Raw genomic sequence first — 14,218 nt, 5'->3', positions numbered from 1 at the left:
TAATTTATAACTTAACTGGAACAATTGAGCAGACAAGTAACACTTAATAGCATTTAATTAAACTTATAACTTTGAGGTTATACTTAGCTGCTTAGTGAAAAAACACATAGCAGCATTTAAGTAAGTCTTAAGTCACAAGCTTAGAGGCCTAACTTACTTAGACATCCAAGGTACTCAGCATCTAAGAAAGCAGCATTTCTCCCAGATTTGCTGTAGCAAGTGTGCATGTGCACGCACAGAGACATAGAGAGTCAGTGTAAGAAAGGTACCTATGAAAAATTCTCCTGGAGGTGGATGAAATACTGACTTTGGATGCCTTTGCATCTCCCAACAGGTGAAGACTTGGGCCTGGAGGAGGGAGGGTATCAGCCCAGGACTTGTCATTGCGAGGTGATCCTCCAAGTACACAAATGTGAGTATTTGCTGCCTCTGAGAGCTGTCCCCCTCCTGCTGTTGTCCAGGAGAGTTCTGAGGGCCCCATTTTGGACTGCTGTTTAAAGGGTCACAAGAGAGGCTTTAGTCATAACATCATTTCATCCTGGCCACAGTTTGGGTTGGCACTTCCTTTGAAAGAGTGAGAACAGGAATGTTATGCCATTTAGGCAAGGAAAACATTTTCCGAGGCTGTTCATAAGGAGAACAGGAGATGCTGGGACAGCAGTTTCTGGGAGCAGTGTTTCTGTTAAGCTCTGGAAGATCTGAGATCAGGAGCTGTTTGTCAAGGCCAAGGCTTGAGGAGCATTACTCAGATCGCAATGTGGCCTGGAAAGTGTGTGGGGGGGGGAAATGCACCACCATGGGATCTTTTACTATTATTTATTACTGTTTTCTAACCAAAATACTTACTGCTCCCTTGCTTATTTGTCTGCTTGTTTATTAAAATCCTTGACTCTGAAAAAAAAACATGTTTTGTGACACAAGTTTTAAATGCAGAATTCCATGTGACTTGAGCATATAATTATCTCCAATTGCTGTGAGCTCACCAGGTATACTTGTTTTTTCAAATACCTGTGAGGCACTGACACGTGTTTTCTTAGCTGAGTGTGTTTTATACAAACAGTTCTATCAAGGGTCAGTCATTTCAGTCTGACTGGCAGCACTGCAATTAGGGATTATTGTCTCTTGAGTGCTGATATTGTGCTTCTCAAGTCTCAATGTCTTCTACACAGAAATGTATTACTTGTGGTATCTGTTTCCCATTCCTTCCCTTTTCTTTCTGTCTCTTTGACTGTCTTTCTTTGGAGCTGTTTCCATTACATGTATCACCATGATGCCCATGACCTTTACTGACATTAATGCATTTTTTTTTACTGTAAGACTTTCCTGAGCACAGTGAGTCATGTAATGTCATAGTAGTAACCACATAAGAGAGGGAGGGGGATAATAAAAGACATTGTGTAAATCCTGAATTTGCCCCACTGAAACAGGACAGATTGAAATTCCAGTGTGATGAATGTTCTTTAGGTTTCTGTGCAGCTGGACTTCATGCTTATGTGCCAAATACTTGAAGTATTAAAACCCCTCACTTTTTGGACAAATCTTCTTTTGGGTGGTTTTGTTTGTTTGCTTGCTTGCTTGCTTACCAGAAGTTTATTGCAAATTTCCTTTTCCTTTATGTTTAACTGGATGTATCCTAACTAATAATTTTGCAACACAGAGAGTTTACTGTGTTAGATGACAGAACTCAAAGACTTGTAAGTAGCTCTTTTCTTTGCATATCTTTTCTTTTTACTTCAGATGATTTTTCCAACACATATAAGAATTGCTTTGAAAATAAGACCCTCATATTTTATTTTCTGGCTGGAAAAGAAAGCTTTAAATACATAACCTGAAAGTAAACAGTTGGAATTTTTTTTAAGTCAGACTCATAACCTGTATGTCAGAAAATTTGTTTTGTTTTATTTTCTATGCTTTTAAGTCTCATATGGAAATAAAGTGACCCAAATCTTCTGGAGGAGAATTGAAGGCAACACAGAGAGAAAAAATCGAGTTTATGGTGTAGTATAATTGTTTCTTACCCTTCTGTGATTGCTTTGAGGGAGCTAGAGGCTTGAATTTTAAAGTCTTAGGTAAATCTCATGTTACATTCACAGCACAGTATTAGCTCTCCGGTCAGTCACTATTCACCCAGAATGTGTTACCAGTAAATAGATGTTGTGAGAACAGATTAGGAGTAATGAGAGTTATCACTATTAGTGAGCCAATGAAATATAATGGTTCCAGGGACATTTCATGGGCTTTCTTTAGATTTAATTTTTCTAATAGTAAATTTTTCTATTAGTAGTGTTCTTCAATTTTAGGACATTGCCACTTGTGGCAATAGACTTGACCAAAGAAACTTGAATAACAGAGAATGACACCCTTTAGGAACCCTTGACATGTTAGAATAATTTTCCTGCTTGTAAAATTTTATGTTCTAATACCCAGACACTGCCTTCTTTAGAGTATAACATTTTTTAAAATAAGTTAATTATGTCTGTTTGTTTTTATACTGCCGAATTAATTTTAGGGAGCAAATGCTACAAAACAGGAAATTAAAATAGTTCTTGTGTTAAAAGGCTAACATTTAATTGACTAGAAGTTTTGGATAATTTTGAGAAACAAACATATACTCTGGCTTACCAAGGTTGTTTTTTTTTAGCAAAATGGAAAATATAGTCAAGCTGCCAGCAGATTTCACAAGTTATGAGTAGAGAGGATCAGGTACATCTTCTCTTTGCTTTTGTTTTGAAAGTAAACATCCTTTTTGAATCTTTTCAAATGCAACTGGCCCTCACCATGGCTGATATAGCTCTCTGACATACATGGAAACAAGATGTACATGTAAACACTGTGCAGCAATATCCACCATAAGAGCATTAAAGAAATAGTTTAATGATAGAAAGCGCTTTATTTTATCCTGTTCCCTGAATTCAGAATGTTCAAAAACACAAGTAGAGGTACAAGGCTTACCCACCTGAAATTTAATTGGATACAGGATTCAAAAGAAATTCAGGAGCAAGTAAAAGAAGCACAATAAATAAGCCTAGAAAAATCCTCACAAAGGTATACTCCTTGGGAGGACTGTTACGTACTTTTTGTGAGTTGTGATGTCCAAACTGGGGCAAAATTTTTTGCATGAACCTCCAGAAAAAATAGCTATTCTAAGGTTCACAGAAACAGGGAAACATAAGCCAGAAAATTACAAAGTCCTTGGCCAGGTAGTGGCCATTTTGCTGTTTTCCAGTGAGCAACAAGTACACAGTCATCTGCTGTTAGTGTTACATCAACAATGAATAATTCACGTTCTTATTTTGTATATTTTTTGCTTAAACCTCCACTGCACTGTGCTAGTGCCTTCATGTCATTACAAAAACAGGACAAAGATTTTAATGAGATTTGTAAATTTCAGGTGGAAGTGTGCATCTGTTCTTCCTAGGGTAAGAGTTTCTCCTGGATTTCCCTTAAGTATATAAGTCAGGATAGGTCTGTACATTAAGGAAGCTGAGTGAAGAACACTTTTTTGGCTAAAAGTATTTGTACTGAACAAAACAGAGATAACCAGCTTTGTTCAGGCTTGATCATCTGGTAAAACCAATCCAATGGATTTGCTTTGGCACAGGACTAATGTCAGAAGCTGCTAAAGACTAAGATCTTGTAGAACATGCAGAATTGATACCTTAAAGTTAAATTCATCATGAAATTACTAGGTATGTGAACTCTTGACTTCCTTTAGTTTTCTGTTTCAGTGATGATAGGTACATTTTTCAAAATTCATGCAATATTCTTCTTTTTTAGCTTTTGTGCTTTGAATATCATTTAATAATTGGCAGTGTTATAAGAAAAATTCTTAAGTGGGTATGCCACTGCATTTATTAAAAAAATGCAAAGTCATAAGTTTAGGCATTCAAATATACATTTGAAAGCTGACGTATTTCATATAAAAATATCAACTGTGCTACAATATTGATGTGCTCTGCATTTTAAATGTTTTGATCCTAGTTTCAGAGCTATACTGCATATCTTTAAATTTAAAAAAAGAATTCACAGATTCCTGAGATGCCTGTCATAAACAGATTCAGTAACAGAATATAAGAAAATTTTCCAAGTGGATCATGCAGCAATTCCTTTTGTGTTAAACTGATGAGATTTCTGAAAGAAAGAAAGAGATGAGAAAGAGCCACGTGGGTCATGGGGATAACTTAGGATTGTTTCCAGCGATATCTTACAGCCTGTGAGAATGATGATACAGATATCTTACCTCCCAAAATACCATTCTGGCATCAACAGCAAAGGTAAAATTATTATTTGATGAAATGTTGCAGGAATTCTTTATGCATAAACAACACACATATTCTTTTTTTTCTAGGGCATATCGGAATATGAAAAAACCGGAATTTCCAAGGATATGAGTATTTTTGTTCTATTCTCTAAAAAACCCACATCTCATGGGTTTTTTGCAAAATGGAGTGTTGTAATTATAACAGCTTATAGACCACGGAATAAAAATGTAACACTACACAAGTTTTTTTGAAAACTAAAGGTACCTTGTTCTTTAGAACATGAAATTAAAGCAAGCTACTTAAGAATGGGCATATTCTAAGTTTTTCCATAGAGGAAAATATATGCACTGATGACAACTATTGCGCTATATGATAACTATTAAGGAATTAGCTCAAAGTTTTCTGTGATAAAGAGTGTGTTTTTAAACTGTCTTAGACAATTTGCACATATGCACTATGTGACAACTATTAAGGAATCAGCTTAATTTTTTCAATAATAGAGTATGTTTTTAAAGTGTCATAGACATTTTGTTCACCTTTCTTACAGTCAGAAAAACTACCTTGTTTTATAATGCTAAATAAATAATGTAACCATTAAAATCCTTTAAAAAAAAATCTCTAAGGAGAAACTCTTGTAATATAACTGAGAGGAAAAAAGAAATCCAACAATAATGATGATAACTGGCAGCAGATCGCAAGCTATAATTTAGAAATGACAAAGTTTTTACGAACTTGTAGTGGTTTGAAAGCAAAACAAATGAGAGGCTCCAAGTCAGAGATACAATTTAATAGGAAGAAAGGAAAAAAGGTAAAATAAAAATAGATGCAATAATACAAAAGACCACTGACAGAGTCAGAATACAACCTGAGCAGGGTGATGGAAGCAGTCCAGATGAGGTGGTCTTCCTGAAGCAGTGATCCTGTAGAAAGGTCTGGTCGCTCTGATCCTCTGGGAATCCAATGGATAAGAACCCCCTATACTGTCCCAAACACCAGATTATATCCAGGTGAGAATGCTTGGTTCCTCCCCCTGGGTGGAGCATCTCACAATGGGATGATGAGTCATGCAGGGGGTTCTTGATGGTCCATTAAACAGAGAGAACTCCTGGAGGGACTTATCTATGAGACATGGGCAAGGCATCTGATGGGCCATTAACAGAAGATAATGGCCCAGAGGGAGGGGGTCTGGGAAAACACTGCCCCACCTGGATTCAACAGTCCATGAAGATGGTGATAGAATACTTTGTGCACAACCTATACTACAACCCAGGACAAAACTGTATAAACTACAGTTAATATTTCAGAAAATATGTGCTTCTGTTAAATCTGGAAATGTTTAATAACTATGCTATATCTTCCACCTATATTTTCCAACTAAAACAAAGTGTAAAATTCAACTGTGTGGTTGCATCTGAAAATGGAAGTGATTGGTTTTTATTATTATTTTGTGAGTAGACTGTCTACTTTATAGTAGAGAACTGTAGTTTATAACCACTTCTTAATCTCTCTCACTGCCATATTGAAAGGTGGGAATAAAATTCTCCTTTAAACTTTTATTGTTGAAGTGAAAATTAAATATGCAGATCTTCAAATTAAACTTACAGCCAAATTCTGAGAAAGCTCAGAGGTGATATGAATAGATAGCTACACTACTTACACTACTTACACTTCTTTGATATGCATAGATTTTTCTACCTCCTTTTTTTTTTTAAAAAAAAAAAAAAAAAAAAAAGCTATGATATTATTTCATACAGGAGAAATAAGTATTTTTAGCTCAAGATGACAAACATGTGGAACCTGCAAGTTTACATTCACTGGTGCTTTTATGTGACTTTTATTACTCTGACCTGCATGGATTCCATTTGTAGGTCTTTCCTCATATTTCACTTTGTATTTGAAAGATAATCAAAGAAAATTATAGTAGAACCCATAGAGGTGGATTCTCCACCCTGATGACTTGAATTTAATTTTGTAGACACTGCCATGGCAGGACCAGGAGTCAGGTTCACTGATTTCTGTTTGGTTTCCATTAGAAACCATAAAACATTGCCCAGTGCTAGAAAATCAGCCTAGGTATCTCCACATTCAGTTCCAATCCACTATCATATTTGCAAGTCATAAAAACTCTCTGAAATGAATCATGAAAGAATTGTTTTCTGTCAATCATATGATAAGCTGGCTGTGAAACCCAATATGTATGTGTTTATATCTCAGCCTTTCTCAGCTAACCTCCATAAAATGTAAGAAAAATAAAGAGCCCAAGGATTTTTGATAAACTATGGGACAACCAAAGGAATGAAGTTACTATAAAATGTTTTTATTTAAAAATATCAATCTAGTTAAGAAGTTAATCATAGTCTTAGATTCAATACTGGAGAAGCCTTTTGAGATTGAGCCCCAGTGATTTCACAGCAGAGTGGGAACAGATGTGGGAACAGAGCAAGGCTTCTCCATGTAACCTTCATCTTAGCAGTTCAGCTGTCTGTGCTCCAAACACCTTTTTGTTAAAGCATGGTCATATGTCCATGCCTCAGTTCTACTGTGAAAATTGTTTATTGGAAAAAAATATAAGAGTACATAAGCTATACCATGCAGTATAAGAAAAGTAAAACCACATAAGTGTAATTGCTAAGTTGGGAATTGATAGCAGATGGATTCACAAGGTGAATACTGACATAAGAAAAAGCAAACTCCTAAGAAGAAAAACAGTGAATCAAACAGGAGCAAGACAGCAACATGAAAGATCAATCAAGTACAAAGAAAAATCAACTCTTCCTATCCTGAATGACAGCTGACAACCCTACCCATCCTCATCACCTGTTCCACTGGGTAAGTGGAGCTTATTAATATCTTCCCTACTGACATGCTAAAGCCTCAGCAAGCTATTTTGTTTACCAAAAATACCTACTATGATTTCTTGAGTTATTTCAATCCTGCCTGTGTGTCTCTTCGCTAATGTCAGAAGACCCATAACTAAAATGACCTGTGATGATGGACAAAAAAGGACTAAGAATTTCCCTCAGTATGTGTTCTGTTGGAAAACAGTGAGAGAGGGAGAAAGATATGGGAAATATATTACATGCTTTGAGGCCTGGCCTGGGCAACTGGTGAAAATAAAACTCTAGATGCTGACTAAAAAATGTCCTGCTGATGCATCTTTTTGGTTTTCATGCTGCTTCCCCTTCTATATTGACTGGATGATAGGAAAAGAGCTCGCTGCTTTAAGTATGTCTTGGTACCACATTTGTTCAATTTTGTGAGTCTTTTTGTTATCTTTTCTTCCAGACCTTTTTCATTTTTTTCCCTTTGTTCACAAATAGCCTTTAACTCTTTCTGAACAAAGTAAGTATTCCATGCTTTTCTCTGACTCACTTCCCTTCTGTCACATAATCAAACATTCTTTGTGTGGCTTTGTTCATAGCAGGGTTTCACAAAATTATTCAAAATTGATGATAGTTTGAAGAAGGCTTGAATGCACTCTACATTTAGTTTCCTTTGTCTGTGTGAAGTCTTGCACAAGTACTATCACTTCCTTTTATCATTTCATCATAAATACACTCAGTATAAGATAAAATTTTCTCCATTAACAATAATGCACAAATTTTTTTCTCCTTTATTTCAATGTTGTAGATTATAGCTTGTATTCTTTTAAATTGAACATTTAGATTACTTAATTTTTAGGGTTTTTTGAAACTAAAATATTAATTTTATTAGATTTCTTGGTTTACAGTTGAAACTAGCAGCAAAATTATCTTTTTTAGGTTCAGTAGTTTTCATGCAGTACTAATAAATAATCACAAAGCCATGTACTTTTAAAGCATCACATTTTATAAAAAACAATAAGCATATGCAGTGAGTCACATCCAGCAGTAATTTTTAATTTTCTTTTCCTAATGTCTCAACAAATGAATTTATAATGTGCCACTTGTGGAGATTTGGTTTTGTTCTTTCAGCAGATGTTTGAAAACTATTACATTATTATGTATCCCTGTCAAATTGCTATTATAATCTATTCCCTCAGACTTTATCTCTTCAGATGTTTTATATCTGATTATTTTGGTCTAAGACAGTTAACATCTATAAACTTTGACTATTTTTTTAAGAAATTGAATACAAAACTCTTACATCATTCAAATTACATAAGAAAATTTTCAATGGAATAATAATGATTCTGCTCCATGCTAATTGATATAATCCAGATTTCCCAAATCAGTGCTTCATAAAAAATGTGCTTTAATAGCAAAAATAAATGCTAAGTTATAAGTAAGTGCATGCATTTTCTTTGTGCCTTTTAATGTGTCATGTGCCATTAAGAGCATGCTCAGTCCAGATAATATAAAAAACCTTTGGTTAGGAGGAGGGTTTTTTAATGTTAATCAAAGAAAAACATTGAACAAAAAAAAAAAAAAAGTCTACAATTTACCTGCACTACAAATTTCTTGTTTGTTTATAATCTTTCCAAGTGTAACTGTTACAAAGAACACAACATGCCATTCCCAAGGTATGAGAATTTTTTTAGGGGTTTATTTACAGACTTAAGCCATTGGTGTCCATTTTTCTGTCATGAATATGCTTGGAGAGTTCAATGAGAAGGCATCACAGTAGGGACCACAGCAAAGCTGAGGTGGAAGCCAAATCCCCTGGGATCAGGAGGTCCTTTGTGAGGAGAGAGGTTTCTTTTCATTACGGTATTTATGCGGCAGCTTTAGAGATTGGAAGTGAGGTTTTTTAGTATGCTCACTTTAAGTTCTGCTTTGAAGCTATGACCTACCTTCCATCCAGCTCCTAAATACAAATGATGGCATATCTCCTATCACCATGCTTTTTTGAGTAAATTTTATTTTCATTGCTTATGCTGAGAGATCTATTATTAGCTACAAATTTTAGTTTGTTTTTTGTTCCTTTTCCTTCTCAAAGCACTTTAATGATTTGATTTCAACTCACAAAAAATGCTACTACAGTTTGAGACTTATCACCTGAAAATTTGGAATTTGTACATGTGGGCATTTTAGAAAATGTAGTAACTTTTTTATAGATTAAGTGTTGACAGAAGCGAAACTAAAAGGAGGCCTAACCATGGATGATAGGAACTTGTTAAAAGCAAATATAATTGCTTATTTTATTAGGCAATTATTTTAAAAGGTTACAAGAACAAAAAGAATAATTTACCTAAATTATTATTTTAGATGAAGAGTAGTGAATAGTGTGATTCGTAGGAAAGCAGGACAGGAGAAAATATAACTCCAGATCCCTTTTTTTTCAGATTAGAAATAAGTTTACAATAAATATATGCAAGACCACAACTAGTCAAATGCAAAAATTGTGTTTTAAATGAGGGATGGCTACACTGTTTATATGTTTTGGAGCAAGATCTTACTTCCATATTTATGTTGATATTTAACTACCCACTTTTTTTTGCTTTGTTTTGTAGAATAAATCAAAGGGTGCAAACTCGGTTTGGTCTGAATAGAACCAACTGAAACTAACTAATGCACGATGAGACAAATGGCCTGATTAACTGAAAAAGAAACCCCCAATTATCACTGATGCATTTCAGGTCACAATAATAAAACATGTGCTTGCTCATATCTTTCTCTTCTCCCCATCCCCCTGATGGGAAGTACCTTCAGCAGGAAAAAATGGCAAGTTCCTTGGAAGTTATCATCATCACTTTGCCTTTTGAACACATTTGTTGAGGCATATATCATAGCCTTCCCAAAGATTTTTTTCAACCACCTGGTGACTTTTGTGTTTGTTTCTACTTTCCCTCTAATTGCCTATCAGTGTATTTGGTTATTTTGACTAGGAAAGAAGTAAAACAGAACTTGATGATGGCTGGTTCATTAATTTTCTTTTCTCTCCTCTTCTCTGGTGAGAAGAAACACATATTGAGAAGTTTAAAAATTTTTCAATTACTTAAAGTTGCATCCTCTATTAAAATAAAATAAAAAAATCCAAACCACAAACCGAACAAAAAACCTTAATGTTTTTACAGATCTTAACTTACTCTCAGTGATTTCAATGCTTACAGCTAATATGGAAAACTCTTCCTGTTGGATAATACTGATTTAGTGAGTCATGCATTTCAGTAATTGTTAACATGCAAAGCTGTTCAGAAGCCTGAAGAGTGTGAATGGGTAAATGATGACCTGCCAAAGTGCTCAGGAGCTGCCTTTGCCCTTATCATATTCCTCCAGCCAGTCTGTTTCTGCTCTATATTTAATTGTTCTGGCCTACAATCTCTTTTACAGCCCTGTAAATATATATTAAAAAAAATAGTTAGTAATTCAGAGATAAATCTAGATAGGAATGTGTCTGGATGCAAATGAGAAAAATTGGTCATTTTGGTCTTATCTGGAATCTTAAAGAAAACTAGTGAATACATTGATTACAAATAGTAAAACTTCATTTATCATTTAAGACAGTAACTCCAAAGCAAATAGGATAAAAAAAAGTAAAAAAGAAAAAAACCCCACAACAAAATAAAAAACAACCAACCAACCAAAAAAAAAACCCAAACCAAAACAAACCAAAACAAAAGGCTAATTAATCAAACTACTCCTTTTAGGAGATAATAGTGAAGTATTTTTACTCAAACATTTTTTGATCTTCCAAAGGGCATCATTAAATCCTCCTCAATTAGTGAGTAGATGATTGACTCTTTTAATACAGAATTGTTTCATATTTTATCAAACAGAAACAGAAAAAGACAGCATCATACAAAACTTCTAAATAATTTGGCCATCTTTCTCGTATTATGCATTAGTTTCAAAGCCATCATTTTATGCTTCAAAGGAATATGCATGCATGCTAAAAATTCATATATTTCAAATTCATAGATTTTATTGGTGTGATGAGAAGTACAAATGTTACTAAAATTTTTTTAAAAAGGGGAGCATCCTCTAGGTGTCTGTTGGAATTGGTAAAATTAAAGTAGGGCAGGAGAGAATTTTTGCATGTACTGTCTGATTTCCATGGGATAGTCAAGTAATTCATGGTCCATTTTGTGATACATTTTGACTGCTAATTAGAAGTTAAAATACCCTCTAATTCAGCTACATGCAGAATAAGAAAAAATATTTTCCTATCCTTTGTGACTTTGCCAAAGTCTGAAATTTTACTATTACACAGATGAACAAAGCCAAGGATTTTAAAAGTGTGGTGCGGTGTTGCTTGGGTTTTTTTTTTGTTGGTGGGGCTTTATTGGTTGGTTGGCCGAGGGTTTTTTTTTGTTTGTTTTGTTAATAATTCAATTTTCTAACAGCACAAAAATACAAGGCAGAGAGTAGATATGACTTCACAAGTGCTAGCTGACAAATGAGTCTTCTACTCAAAATATTGCACAGCAGTAGAAAATTAAGTATTATGAATGTGCTGGTGCAAGTCTCGAATAATTGGCAAAATTGTAGCGAAACAAAATGGGGGACAATAAAAACTAACTGAGTCTTCCTTATGTTTATATTTTCTGTGTTTCTTGTGAAAACAAAGACTGTTGACCTGATCAATTAATTATTTTCCTTCACATCTTGTTGTGGAAATTATACCTATTCAGATTTATTATTATGGTTTGACTGTAATGTTCTTTCATAAAATTGAATATCTATCATGACCCAAAACAACTTTTAGTAAGCTTGGACACACAGGCTATGAAGATCACAATTTCAGTATTTACAGAGGACAACAAAAATTAGTTTCCCATCAAAAGGAAAAAACCCCTCTTATCTACAATCTCCAGAATATTTGTTTGCTGTGGGCAGTTTTCTTACTGCAAAACTAATTTCCACAGTTTTTTTAGAGAACAAGATGAGATAAAAGCGAAAAAAATGAAAAGCATTGTTAAAGTCCTTATCTATAAAACATATCTGAGTAAGTTCCTAAAATCTGGAGGAAATTCAGCAAGAGAACATATATTCTTCTACTTTGTTTATTTTCTATTTCCTTGAAAATGTGTTTCAGGATGGATGGTCTTTTGTTTTATTTATCTCAACTATTTTCATAGTCTTCAATGAAGCAGATCTTTCTGATACTGCAGTTGAGTTACAATGACTCATTGTAACTTATCTGTTTGGATTGTAGGATATGACACTAAATTGATATTTTTTGAAAACAATAACTTATAAAAGACAATATCCAGCTAATTAAAATATCTCTAAGTGCAACTTTCATGCTCTTTTGTAGTCCTTTTTTTCATAGGCTTGTTTGGAGTGTTTTTCCCTTTCCTTTTTTTTCCCCTTTTGATTAGGAATGGCTAAAAACCAAAATCAACCATAAACACAGTTCAACATCTGGTAGAAACAAGTTCACAGCAACACTGAGACTGTAGGTAGATGGATGTTAATCAATAGACCACAACTACAGAGTTGAGTCTGGTATTACTAGAGTGAAGTCTACCCATATGTTTCCAGAAAACCAGACATTCTGACTCCAAGGGGGCTGAGAAGTCCTTGAAAAAGGAAAGAAGATAAAAATTAAAAAGCCAGTTGAAAAAAACCTTAATCTACATAGATGTAAAAATAATTTTATTTTCTTTCCACTAAGCTTTTGTCCAGAAACATAAGACAGATTCTGTGTTGTGAGTGAAGTGCAAAAGAAACATTCAGACTGAATTTCAGAACTCCATTAAAGATGAAAGTGATGTCAAAATGTGGACAGTTTTGAACTATCCTATTTGTTTTCACAAAAGACCAAAATGAAATATATTTATTGTTGGTTACTGTTACCTTTCTATTTATATTAGGTACATCTACCACTAAAAGAAATTATGAAGATAGAGAAAGGCAGCACTGGTCTCAAGAGAGACATGCAGTGTGGGTCCAGTACAATACAACATGAAGCTAATTAAGTACTCTAAGAAGCCTGAGAAACTGGGAGCCCAGGGAAAACAGAACAGCCCTAGAACAGCTTGTCTCACTTTATTGCTGATGACTTCCACCCAAAACTAGCTCAGGTACCCCTTTGCTGAGCAAACAGAGATTCTCCATTGCACAACATTAGCCTTTCATTCTTCATCTATCTAGATAGGACGCAGGCAGCTGCCATGCATTCAGACAGTAAATATAGATATAAATATAAAATAATATGCAAATAATTTATCTATATGTTCACATTTCCATGTCTAATTCTTTGCAAACTCTGATTACTAATAACTAATTTATTGATTCTGGCAGTGCATGTTACAGAAAAATGGGAGTCTATTATTGGTCATTGTGGCAATTATTTGAAAAACGTTAAATGTGTTTCTCACTGCAGTAGGACAAACATTACCAACAAAGGTCTACAGGTTAACAGATATATAGCAAAAAGTCTGTCAAAGAAATCTTAGCATATATTTTACAGCCTGAGTGAAGACCATTTACTGCTTACCTAATAAAACCCCTTCTTTTTAAGAAATAGTGAAGCCAAGGGAATCTAAGTAGTTACAGCAAGAAAAAAGGTCCTTTAATAAATGAAATTCAATTGAAAAACAGAGCAATAATGTATATTCAATAAGCATTCCAAAATTAAACTGATAAATGTAACTTTCATTCAATATTATATTCTCTAGATTTAAAAGTTAAATGTGAACTTTAGAGTCTGAGTGAGTGAAAGAACTACAAAAATTGACTTTGAGAATTTGATAAATGTGTGCTGTACAGCTACCTGTTAGTCCTGTAAATCTAATTATGGCAGAAGAGGAGATAGTCTGAATTTTTTGAGAACACATCTTGCCTTGATGGAGTGGCACTCTCTCCCTCTCTCCTTTCGCCACTTACTTTCTACTCTGTCACATAGCAGGGAAATAATTTTAAAACTGAAAAATTTATAGCTCAGAACAATATTAATGGAACAAAACATTGCTGCATGAATGTGTGGTTAACCTTTGAGATGTAGTCATAAAACAGAAAGCTGATATTATAGAGGTTTAAATTTGGGGCTGATTAAACTCAATGGAAAACGTTCTCTTGGTCTTCAAGAAC

The sequence above is a fragment of the Chamaea fasciata genome, unplaced genomic scaffold, assembly GCF_029207755.1.
Source record: "Chamaea fasciata isolate MVZ Bird 193981 ecotype frontalis unplaced genomic scaffold, bChaFas1.0.hap1 SCAF_5, whole genome shotgun sequence".
NCBI classification, from domain to species: Eukaryota; Metazoa; Chordata; class Aves; order Passeriformes; family Sylviidae; genus Chamaea; species Chamaea fasciata.
Note: the sequence above shows the minus strand (reverse complement) of the source record.